This window comes from Temnothorax americanus, unplaced genomic scaffold (assembly GCF_048541705.1).
Source record: "Temnothorax americanus isolate GAGA-0224 unplaced genomic scaffold, ASM4854170v1 Scaffold27, whole genome shotgun sequence".
Taxonomy (NCBI): domain Eukaryota; kingdom Metazoa; phylum Arthropoda; class Insecta; order Hymenoptera; family Formicidae; genus Temnothorax; species Temnothorax americanus.
In genome coordinates, this window is record NW_027509411.1 from 1,709,482 (window position 1) to 1,721,490 (window position 12,009).

Consider the following 12,009-nt stretch of genomic DNA (forward strand, 5'->3'; position numbering starts at 1 on the left):
ACAATTCGTTATCATTATATTGTCGTTGCGCAACTTTTTTATCATATATTATATCTGCACAACGATAATATAACGATGATAACGAAACTGTATAGCACGGTCTTACATACAGGTCTCTCAACTCGATAGAATTTCAGTGGTGGGGGTGACTCCAATATCGAAGTCATTTCTTGTGGTGTCGCTGCTATCGAGGGATGTCGATTTGACACGCGATTTGAAATACGTAACCTGGTGTTGTCATTGCGTTAAATAATTCGTCACAGTGCACGCGTTCTATAATTTGACGTAATGACAAAACCGTGCATTGTACCCAAATGCAAAACAGGCTTTAAAAGCATTCACGATCGACACGTGGAATTTTAAAGTATATAGGCAGTTAGTTTCTATAAAATTTGTCTTGGTCTGCACGAAATTATTTTTGTACGCAAAATACGATAAAAATATATTGTCAATATATTGTAATGTAATAAAAATATATTGTAAATATATTTTTATCGTATTTTTATCAATTTACAATATATATTATTAAATTTTAAATTATATAAATACATATATACAATTTCTACAATATAATTGCGATATATATATATATATATATATATATATATAATATATATATGTATATCATAATTATATTGTAGAAATTATATATATGTATTTATATAATTTAAAATTAAATATATATTATATAATTTAATTATTTATTGTAAATGTGTATTATGAAAATTATGGATTCTTAGATTACAATATAATACGTATGCGCTATGCGCTACTATTGCTCTCTCGCTCGCTCGCACAGCACATCCCTCGATTGCAGCGACCTCATACTTTTCGGCTTCGCCAAGCGAACCATCCCCATTATACGAGTTGAGAGACCTGTATGTAAGACCGTGCTGTATAGTTATAAGAGTTACAGAAAATAGCGACGCGACTTATCGACTATTAGCGACTTCGTCCGAAAATGACCCGCTTTATCTTAAGAACGTAGTTACTGCATTGGCCGCTACACGGTATGGCGCTGAAACCAGTGAGAAATGCTGGTCTCGTCTCAACCCGGACCTTTGGCTATCTGTCTATTAATCTGTGACTGTGGTTGGTCAATAGCTTACTGCTTACGTCTTAAGGCCCGGACACATAAGAAAAACTTAAGCAGTAAAACTCAAGCAGTAAGCAAATCAGCTAATCACAGTCAAGAACTTAAGGCACGGCCCTAAGCGGTAGCAAATCCATACCGTTGATTTCTTACTGCTTAAGTTTAACTGCTTAAAGGTGCCTTTTCATGCTGACGCTCGACGCTCATTTTCAGCAGAAAGAAGGTCGCATGACCACACGTGACGCCGGCGTCAATTGAAATTCATGAAAAGGAAAACAGCGTCAAAATTTCGGCGTCTTCGCGCTGCTTTGGCTTTGACGTTTAAAGCTGAGAAAATCCAGCTTTCTTTGCTTGACGCTAGCGTCAGATCAAAATCACGTGATCTCGCGATACGCTGAAACTGGCTGAAACGAGCGTCTCATGAATTCGCACCTTAAGTTTTTCTATGTGCCTTGGCCCTTAGAGTGCATCCCGATGGAGAAGAAATAGCGGAACGGAACAGTAACGGAAAAGAGATATGATGGGGGGTTAACCAATCAGAGTAGTTCCGTTTCAATTCCGTTCCGTTATTTAGTGAGTGGGTTCCCCATGGCACGGAGCTGTTACGGAACGGAAAAGAAACGGAAAAATTTCTAACCTATTCTGTCGAAAGTTCGCAAATAAGTGCAGTGGATCGATCGGTTTGCAACATTTTTATTTTTGCAAATAAAGAGCAATATGTCGTCATCGGTAGGTATTACATGTGAAAATAAAATATATATGTTAAAATCCTATGTTATTAATATGTTAATGCTAATTAATGTGATATATTTTATTAATTTCCAGAAATTCAAATGTGGATATTGTCGCTGGATTGTTTGGTTCGATGAAGACGGAAAACTTTCACATCCTTGCTTAGCAAATCATGCGAATTTAATAATGGATAAAGATCGAAATCTCTTTATAAATGGTACGTATATTTGTGTACAAGAAAGAGGCAATATATATTCAATATAACTAATGGTTAGAATATGTAAATGATATATAAATTTGTTGTAAAACTAAATCTGTTATTATTTAGATTTTTTAGAAACACACGTCGAGAGTGAGAATAACAGCACTGCCTGTGAAAAAGAAAATATTGCTCGATACTGAACAAAACCGTCAAGAACACACTGACGACCACGATACTGAAAAGTTAGATGAAGATTTAATAAGTGCCGTAAAAGAGAGAGCACCGTTATATGATTTTCGCATACCTGTGAAAGAACGAGGAAGAAAACAAAAGTACTGCCTATGGCAAGAAGTCAGCAAATGTTTGAAAGGTTTAAAAGCATTGATATTTATTTACATATTTACTTATTTTCAAGGTTTTTTACACACACACACACACGATACATATATACATATATATATTTCTTAATTATACGTGTGTCACAGGTTTATATACCGCTACTTAAGCAGAAAAACGATGGACCTATCTTAAAGATTGTTATAGAAAGGCAAGAAATATGTATAAAAAAAAGCAAAATCCACCACTTTTTTGCACAATGTTTTTCTTTTTTTATACATATTTCTTGCCTTTCTATAACAATCTTTAAGATAGGTCCATCGTTTTTCTGCTTCAGTAGCGGTATATAAACCTGTGACACACGTATAATTAAGAAATATATATATGTATATATGTATCGTGTGTGTGTGTGTGTGTGTAAAAAACCTTGAAAATAAGTAAATATGTAAATAAATATCAATGCTTTTAAACCTTTCAAACATTTGCTGACTTCTTGCCATAGGCAGTACTTTTGTTTTCTTCCTCGTTCTTTCACAGGTATGCGAAAATCATATAACGGTGCTCTCTCTTTTACGGCACTTATTAAATCTTCATCTAACTTTTCAGTATCGTGGTCGTCAGTGTGTTCTTGACGGTTTTGTTTAGTATCGAGCAATATTTTCTTTTTCACAGGCAGTGCTGTTATTCTCACTCTCGACGTGTGTTTCTAAAGAATCTAAATAATAACAGATTTAGTTTTACAACAAATTTATATATCATTTACATATTCTAACCATTAGTTATATTGAATATATATTGCCTCTCTTGTACACAAATATACGTACCATTTATAAAGAGATTTCGATCTTTATCCATTATTAAATTCGCATGATTTGCTAAGCAAAAATGTGAAAGTTTTCCGTCTTCACCGAACCAAACAATCCAGCGACAATATCCACATTTGAATTTCTAGAAATTAATAAAATATATCACATAATTAGCATTAACATATTAATAACATAGGATTTTAACATATATATTTTATTTTCACATGTAATACCTACCGATGACGACATATTGCTCTTTATTTGCAAAAATAAAAATGTTGCAAACCGATCGATCCACTGCACTTATTTGCGAACTTTCGACAGAATAAGTTAGAAATTTTTCCGTTTCTTTTCCGTTCCGTAACAGCTCCGTGCCATGGGGAACCCACTCACTAAATAACGGAACGGAATTGAAACGGAACTACTCTGATTGGTTAACCCCCCACCATATCTCTTTTCCGTTACTGTTCCGTTCCGCTATTTCTTCTCCATCGGGATGCACCCTTTACTGCATACTCTTGCTGCCATTGTAGACGAAGCTTTAGATTCGACTTATAAATACCGGCCTTACTCCAGTTCGTTTTCGCTGCACTTCTGATAAATATATTTGTTTCATTCTAACTTATTGCACTAGTTCAGAACAAGAAGTGCAACGAAAACGGCCTACCATCATCATAGACAACTATCATTGATTAACCGAAATGTACCGAAGTATGCCGAAGTGTTTCGAGTTCACCCCGCTTACCCCCGAGGACCCGAGAGAGGCTCGTTTTCGCTCCCCCTTCTCACCGCCACCTCATCAGTCCAGTGTCTCACGGTTCTCCACCTCTATGAAGTTAGCCGGACAACTTCAACGTATCGAACTTTCATTAATTGGAATCGATTGGTGGTCGTTTGGTGGTCTTTGGCAGTCTAGTCCAATCGTTTGGTGGTTAGTCGTTTTCTTGTAAAATAAAAATAAAATTTCCGGTTTAAACTTAGCCGGACAATTTTTATTTTTTAATCAATTTAACTTTTTTATAGCTCATTCGACGCGGAATCGTTTGGTGGTCATGAATATCAAGTTCCGTGAAGTTGGCACCCGACTTTAACAAAATGAATTTTTAAAAAAAGGAAATTGTAGCATTTTCTTTGTAGTTGTTTGTAGTAACAATAATTTCGTTTGTAGTTTTACCGATTTTGCAAAAACAAAGATTTTCAAAAATCACTCTTGCCTAAAATTGAGATATTTGAAATTCGCTTGCGCTATGTGTTTTAGAATCGTTTGTAGTTGTTTGTAGTAACAATAATTTCGTTTGTAGTTTTATCCATTTGGAAATAACGAAAAATTAAAAAAATCACTCTTACTCAAAATTGAGATATTTGAAATTCGCTTGCGCTATGTGTTTTAGAATCGTTTGTAGTTGTTTGTAGTAACAATAATTTCGTTTGTAGTTTTATCCATTTGGAAATAACGAAAAATTAAAAAAATCACTCTTACTCAAAATTGAGATATTTGAAATTCATTCGCGCTATGTGTTTTAGAATCGTTTGTAGTTGTTTGTAGTAACAATAATTTCGTTTGTAGTTGAATAATATAAAAGTTACAACGTATTTGCAATATACAAATAACGTATTTATCTCAATTTTAAAGATATCTCGAACCCGCTTGCGCTATGTGTTTTAGAATCCTTTGTAGTTGTTTGTAGTAACAATAATTTTGTTTGTAGTGGAATAACTTAAAAGTTGCAATGTATTTGTAATAAACCAATTACGTATCTTTGTCAATTTTAAAGATATCTCGAATCCGCTTGCGCCATGTGTTTTAGAATCGTTTGTAGTTATTTGTAGTAACATTAATCTCGTTTGTAGTTTTATCCATTTTGCAAAAACAAAAATTTTTTAAAATCACTCTTACCCAAAATTAAGATATTTGAAATTCGCTCGCGCCATGTGTTTTAGAATCGTTTGTAGTTGTTTGTAGTAACAATAATTTTGTTTGTAGTTTTATCCATTTGGAAATAACGAAAAATTAAAAAAATCACTCTTACTCAAAATTGAGATATTTGAAATTCGTTCGCGCTATGTGTTTTAGAATCGTTTGTAGTTGTTTGTAGTAACAATAATTTCGTTTGTAGTTGAATAATATAAAAGTTACAACGTATTTGCAATATACAAATAACGAATTTATCTCAATTTTAAAGATATCTCGAACCCGCTTGCGCTATGTGTTTTAGAATCCTTTGTAGTTGTTTGTAGTAACAATAATTTTTTTTGTAGTGGAATAACTTAAAAGTTGCAATGTATTTGTAATAAACCAATTACGTATCTTTGTCAATTTTAAAGATATCTCGAATCCGCTTGCGCCATGTGTTTTAGAATCGTTTGTAGTTATTTGTAGTAACATTAATCTCGTTTGTAGTTTTATCCATTTTGCAAAAACAAAAATTTTTTAAAATCACTCTTACCCAAAATTAAGATATTTGAAATTCGCTCGCGCCATGTGTTTTAGAATCGTTTGTAGTTGTTTGTAGTAACAATAATTTTGTTTGTAGTTTTATCCATTTGGAAATAACGAAAAATTAAAAAAATCACTCTTACTCAAAATTGAGATATTTGAAATTCGCTTGCGCTATGTGTTTTAGAATCGTTTGTAGTTGTTTGTAGTAACAATAATTTCGTTTGTAGTTTTATCCATTTGAAAATAACGAAAAATTAAAAAAATCACTCTTACTCAAAATTGAGATATTTGAAATTCGCTTGCGCTATGTGTTTTAGAATCGTTTGTAGTTGGTTGTAGTAACAATAATTTCGTTTGTAGTTTTATCCATTTGGAAATAACGAAAAATTAAAAAAATCACTCTTACTCAAAATTGAGATATTTGAAATTCATTCGCGCTATGTGTTTTAGAATCGTTTGTAGTTGTTTGTAGTAACAATAATTTCGTTTGTAGTTGAATAATTTAAAAGTTGCAATGTATTTGTAATAAACAAATTACTTATCTTTGTCAATTTTAAAGATATCTTGAATCCGCTTGCGCCATGTGTTTTAGAATCGTTTTTGTCAGACAACTATAAACGATTCTAAAACACGTGGCGCAAGCGGATTCGAGATATCTTTAAAATTGACAGAGATACGTTATTTGTTTATTACAAATACATCGTAACTTGGAAATTATTCCACTACAAACGAAATTGTTGTTACTACAAAAACTACAAACGATTCTAAGAAACATGGCGCAAGCGGATTCGAGATATCTTTAAAATTGACAAAGATACGTTATTTGTTTATTACAAATACGTCGTAACTTAGAAATTATTCCACTACAAACGAAATTGATGTTACTACAAACAACTACAAACGATTCTAAAACACATAGCGCAAGCGGGTTCGAGATATCTTTAAAATTGAGATAAATACGTTATTTGTATATTGCAAATACGTTGTAACTTTTATATTATTCAACTACAAACGAAATTATTGTTACTACAAACAACTACAAACGATTCTAAAACACATAACGCGAACGAATTTCAAATATCTCAATTTTGAGTAAGAGTGATTTTTTTAATTTTTTGTTATTTCCAAATGGATAAAACTACAAACAATATTATTGTTACTACAAACAACTACAAACGATTCTAAAACACATAGCGCGAATGAATTTCAAATATCTCAATTTTGAGTAAGAGTGATTTTTTTAATTTTTCGTTATTTCCAAACGGATAAAACTACAAACGACATTAATGTTACTACAAACAACTACGAACGATTCTAAAACACATGGCGCAAGCGGATTCGAGATATCTTTAAAATTGACAAAGATACGTAATTTGTTTATTACAAATACATTGCAACTTTTAAGTTATTCCACTACAAACAAAATTATTGTTACTACAAACAACTACAAAGGATTCTAAAACACATAGCGCAAGCGGGTTCGAGATATCTTTAAAATTGAGATAAATACGTTATTTGTATATTGCAAATACGTTGTAACTTTTATATTATTCAACTACAAACGAAATTATTGTTACTACAAACAACTACAAACGATTCTAAAACACATAGCGCGAACGAATTTCAAATATCTCAATTTTGAGTAAGAGTGATTTTTTTAATTTTTCGTTATTTCCAAATGGATAAAACTACAAACAAAATTATTGTTACTACAAACAACTACAAACGATTCTAAAACACATAGCGCAAGCGAATTTCAAATATCTCAATTTTGAGTAAGAGTGATTTTTTTAATTTTTCGTTATTTCCAAATGGATAAAACTACAAACGAAATTATTGTTACTACAAACAACTACAAACGATTCTAAAACACATGGCGCAAGCGGATTCGAGATATCTTTAAAATTGACAAAGATACGTAATTGGTTTATTACAAATACATTGCAACTTTTAAGTTATTCCACTACAAACAAAATTATTGTTACTACAAACAACTACAAAGGATTCTAAAACACATAGCGCAAGCGGGTTCGAGATATCTTTAAAATTGAGATAAATACGTTATTTGTATATTGCAAATACGTTGTAACTTTTATATTATTCAACTACAAACGAAATTATTGTTACTACAAACAACTACAAACGATTCTAAAACACATAGCGCGAACGAATTTCAAATATCTCAATTTTGAGTAAGAGTGATTTTTTTAATTTTTCGTTATTTCCAAATGGATAAAACTACAAACGAAATTATTGTTACTACAAACAACTACAAACGATTCTAAAACACATGGCGCGAGCGAATTTCAAATATCTTAATTTTGGGTAAGAGTGATTTTAAAAAATTTTTGTTTTTGCAAAATGGATAAAACTACAAACGAGATTAATGTTACTACAAATAACTACAAACGATTCTAAAACACATGGCGCAAGCGGATTCGAGATATCTTTAAAATTGACAAAGATACGTAATTTGTTTATTACAAATACATTGCAACTTTTAAGTTATTCCACTACAAACAAAATTATTGTTACTACAAACAACTACAAAGGATTCTAAAACACATAGCGCAAGCGGGTTCGAGATATCTTTAAAATTGAGATAAATACGTTATTTGTATATTGCAAATACGTTGTAACTTTTATATTATTCAACTACAAACGAAATTATTGTTACTACAAACAACTACAAACGATTCTAAAACACATAGCGCGAACGAATTTCAAATATCTCAATTTTGAGTAAGAGTGATTTTTTTAATTTTTCGTTATTTCCAAATGGATAAAACTACAAACGAAATTATTGTTACTACAAACAACTACAAACGATTCTAAAACACATAGCGCAAGCGAATTTCAAATATCTCAATTTTGAGTAAGAGTGATTTTTTAATTTTTCGTTATTTCCAAATGGATAAAACTACAAACGAAATTATTGTTACTACAAACAACTACAAACGATTCTAAAACACATGGCGCAAGCGGATTCGAGATATCTTTAAAATTGACAAAAATACGTAACTTGTTTATTACAAATACATTGCAACTTTTAAATTATTCCACTACAAACAAAATTATTGTTACTACAAACAACTACAAAGGATTCTAAAACACATAGCGCAAGCGGGTTCGAGATATCTTTAAAATTGAGATAAATACGTTATTTGTATATTGCAAATACGTTGTAACTTTTATATTATTCAACTACAAACGAAATTATTGTTACTACAAACAACTACAAACGATTCTAAAACACATAGCGCAAGCGAATTTCAAATATCTCAATTTTGAGTAAGAGTGATTTTTTTAATTTTTCGTTATTTCCAAATGGATAAAACTACAAACGAAATTATTGTTACTACAAACAACTACAAACGATTCTAAAACACATAGCGCAAGCGAATTTCAAATATCTCAATTTTAGGCAAGAGTGATTTTTGAAAATCTTTGTTTTTGCAAAATCGGTAAAACTACAAACGAAATTATTGTTACTACAAACAACTACAAAGAAAATGCTACAATTTCCTTTTTTTAAAAATTCATTTTGTTAAAGTCGGGTGCCAACTTCACGGAACTTGAATATCATCATAAAAACGTTTGGTGGTCAACCGTTTTCCTAGAAAATAGAAAAAACCATCATCACCTCTGTGCCACTAGTCGGAGTCGGAACAATTGTATTTATCACCCAAATTGACTTTGATAAAGCTCAATCGACACGGAATCGTTTGGTGGTCACGAATATCGTAATTAAAACGTTTGGTGGTCAATGGTTTTCCTAAGAAATAGAAAAAACCGTACTCTCACGCCATTGGTCGCATGACTCCGTGACGTTGGCTCGGTAATTTAATGAATAAACATTATTTATTAATCAAATTGACTTTCATACGGCTCAATCGACGCGGAATCGTTTAGTGGTCACGAATATCGTAATTAAAACGTTTGGTGGCAATGGTTTTCCTAAGAAATAGAAAAAACCGTACTCTCACGCTATTGGTCGCATGATTCCGTGACGTTGGCTCGGTAATTTGATGGATAAACATTATTTATCAATTAAATTGACTTTCATACGGCTCAATCGACGCGGAATCGTTTGGTGGTCACAAATATCGTCATTAAAACGTTTGATGGTCAATGATTTTCCTAAGAAATGAAAAAAACCGTACTCTCACGCCATTGGTCGCATTACTCCGTGACGTACCGTTGGCTCGGTAATTTAATGGATAAACATTATTTATCAATCAAATTGACTTTCATACGGCTCAATCGACGGGGAATCGTTTGGTGGTCACGAATATTGTCATTAAAACGTTTGGTGGTCAATGGTTTTTCTGAGATATAGAAAAAACCGTATTCTCACGCCATTGGTCGCATGACTCCGTGACGTTGGCTCGGTAATTTGATGGATAAACATTATTTATCAATCAAATTGACTTTTATACGGCACAATCGACGCGGAATCGTTTGGTGGTTACGAATATAGTCATTAAAACGTATGGTGGTCAATCATTTTCCTAAAAAATAGAAAATACCGTGCGCTCACGCCATTGGTCGTATGACTAATAGCACATGGTCATACGACCAATAGCGTGAGAGTACGGTTTTTTCTATTTCTTAGGAAAACCATTGACCACCAAACGTTTTAATTACGATATTCGTGACCACCAAACGATTCCGCGTCGATTGAGCCGTATGAAAGTCAATTTGATTAATAAATAATGTTTATTCATCAAATTACCGAGCCAACGTCACGGAGTCATGCGACCAATGGCGTGAGAGTACGGTTTTTTCTATTTCTTAGGAAAACCATTGACCACCAAACGTTTTAATTACGATATTTGTGACCACCAAACGATTCCGCGTCGATTGAGCCCTATCAAAGTCAATTTGGGTGATAAATACAATTGTTCCGACTAGTGGCACAGAGGTGATATGTCCGGCATTATGCGCATACGGTTTTTTTCTATTTTCTAGGAAAACGGTTGACCACCAAACGTTTTAATTACGATATTTGTGACCACCAAACGATTCCGCGTCGATTGAGCCCTATCAAAGTCAATTTGGGTGATAAATACAATTGTTCCGACTAGTGGCACAGAGGTGATATGTCCGGCATTATGCGCATACGGTTTTTTTCTATTTTCTAGGAAAACGGTTGACCACCAAACGTTTTTATGATGATATTCGTGACCACCAAACGATTCCGCGTCGAATGAGCTATAAAAAAGTTAAATTGGTTGAAAAATAAAAATAGTCCGGCTAACTTCACACCGGAAATTTCATTTTTATTTTACAGGAAAACGACTAACCACCAAACGATCGGACTAGACTACCAAAGACCACCAAACGACCACCAATCGATTCCAATTAATGAAAGTTCGATACGTTGAAGTTGTCCGGCCAACTTCATAGAGGTCGGTTCTCCTCGTATTCTCGTAATCCGGTGTTCACCTCGCGCAAGTGCGATGCATCGGAACGAGACGTGATGCGAGTGATGCGACGCGCGTGCCCGTCACCATGGTATAAATACAAGGGTATGCTCATCCCGTGGACACCCACTGCGCAGTCAAAGTGTGACGTCACACTCGGCTAGAATCTGATTGGACCCATTGGACCACAATTAAATATGGCCCTGGTGCTTCGACACACTAGGTATTAAAACATGCGAGCTACCAATTGTCAATGATCTAGATTGGTTACAATTTATTTCCCGAGAGAAATGCATGTACCCATCGTCTGATCTTTTAAAAGCTGCACATATTATGAACACAGAATTCTCCAAGTATCACGGTTCAAAGCTTAGTAAAGACAAATTCATCTTCAAGAAACTTACGGATAAAATAGAAATTGCATTAAAACCTATCGAACTGCCAAGAGAGGTCTTGCTATGTCTTGTTAGGACAAGAACCTACATTAGGGTACGCGAAATTAATCGAACCATTGCTGTACAAAATAGATTTAAGAATAAGAAAAAAAAGTTAACCAAATTTACGAATAATAAATCTTTTTCATAGCATCTTTATATATGTTGTTATTATTATTGTTGTTATTTAATCCCTATAAAGTGATATGAGGAGGAAAGCTGTCAAACAAAGTAAAAAAAATATTAACATTTTTATATATTTGTTTTGTAAACTTTTCTATATTTATTAAGTTTATAATGTTTATTTATATTATATTTTATTACAGAGTATTTATTAATTCATAAACTATTACTTTACAACAGATTTTTTCCCTGCAAACTTGAAATTAAAATAATATATCTGACGAGAATGCCGCTAACATAAGCTGTTTGGAAACAGCAGTTTTAAATTTACCGCTTATCTGTGACGTCACACTTCGACAATTCTGATTGGTCGCGTGCGCAAGAGCATACCCTTGTATTTATACCATGCCCGTCACG

At 33.0% G+C, this 12,009-nt stretch overlaps 2 long non-coding RNA genes across 5 annotated transcripts; one reads left to right on the forward strand and one right to left on the reverse strand.

Annotated features, from left to right (window-relative positions):
• The first annotated feature begins 1,597 nt into the window (after positions 1-1,597).
• Positions 1,598-11,981, forward strand: LOC143899517 (uncharacterized). 4 transcript variants are annotated; one of them, XR_013257521.1, is made up of 5 exons: positions 1,598-1,822; positions 1,919-2,042; positions 2,154-2,397; positions 10,903-11,258; positions 11,833-11,981. It is a non-coding gene; the product is annotated as an uncharacterized LOC143899517 (long non-coding RNA). The 4 variants fall into 4 exon arrangements; XR_013257522.1 differs by lacking the exons at positions 10,903-11,258; positions 11,833-11,981 and adding an exon at positions 2,513-2,778 and having other exon boundaries at positions 1,608-1,822; XR_013257519.1 differs by lacking the exon at positions 11,833-11,981 and having other exon boundaries at positions 1,616-1,822; positions 10,903-11,513.
• On the reverse strand, positions 2,972-3,923 carry LOC143899518 (uncharacterized). The gene is made up of 3 exons (XR_013257523.1): positions 3,407-3,923; positions 3,188-3,311; positions 2,972-3,078 (listed from the first exon to the last, which is right to left on the reverse strand). It is a non-coding gene; the product is annotated as an uncharacterized LOC143899518 (long non-coding RNA).
• Positions 11,982-12,009: the final 28 nt, after the last annotated feature.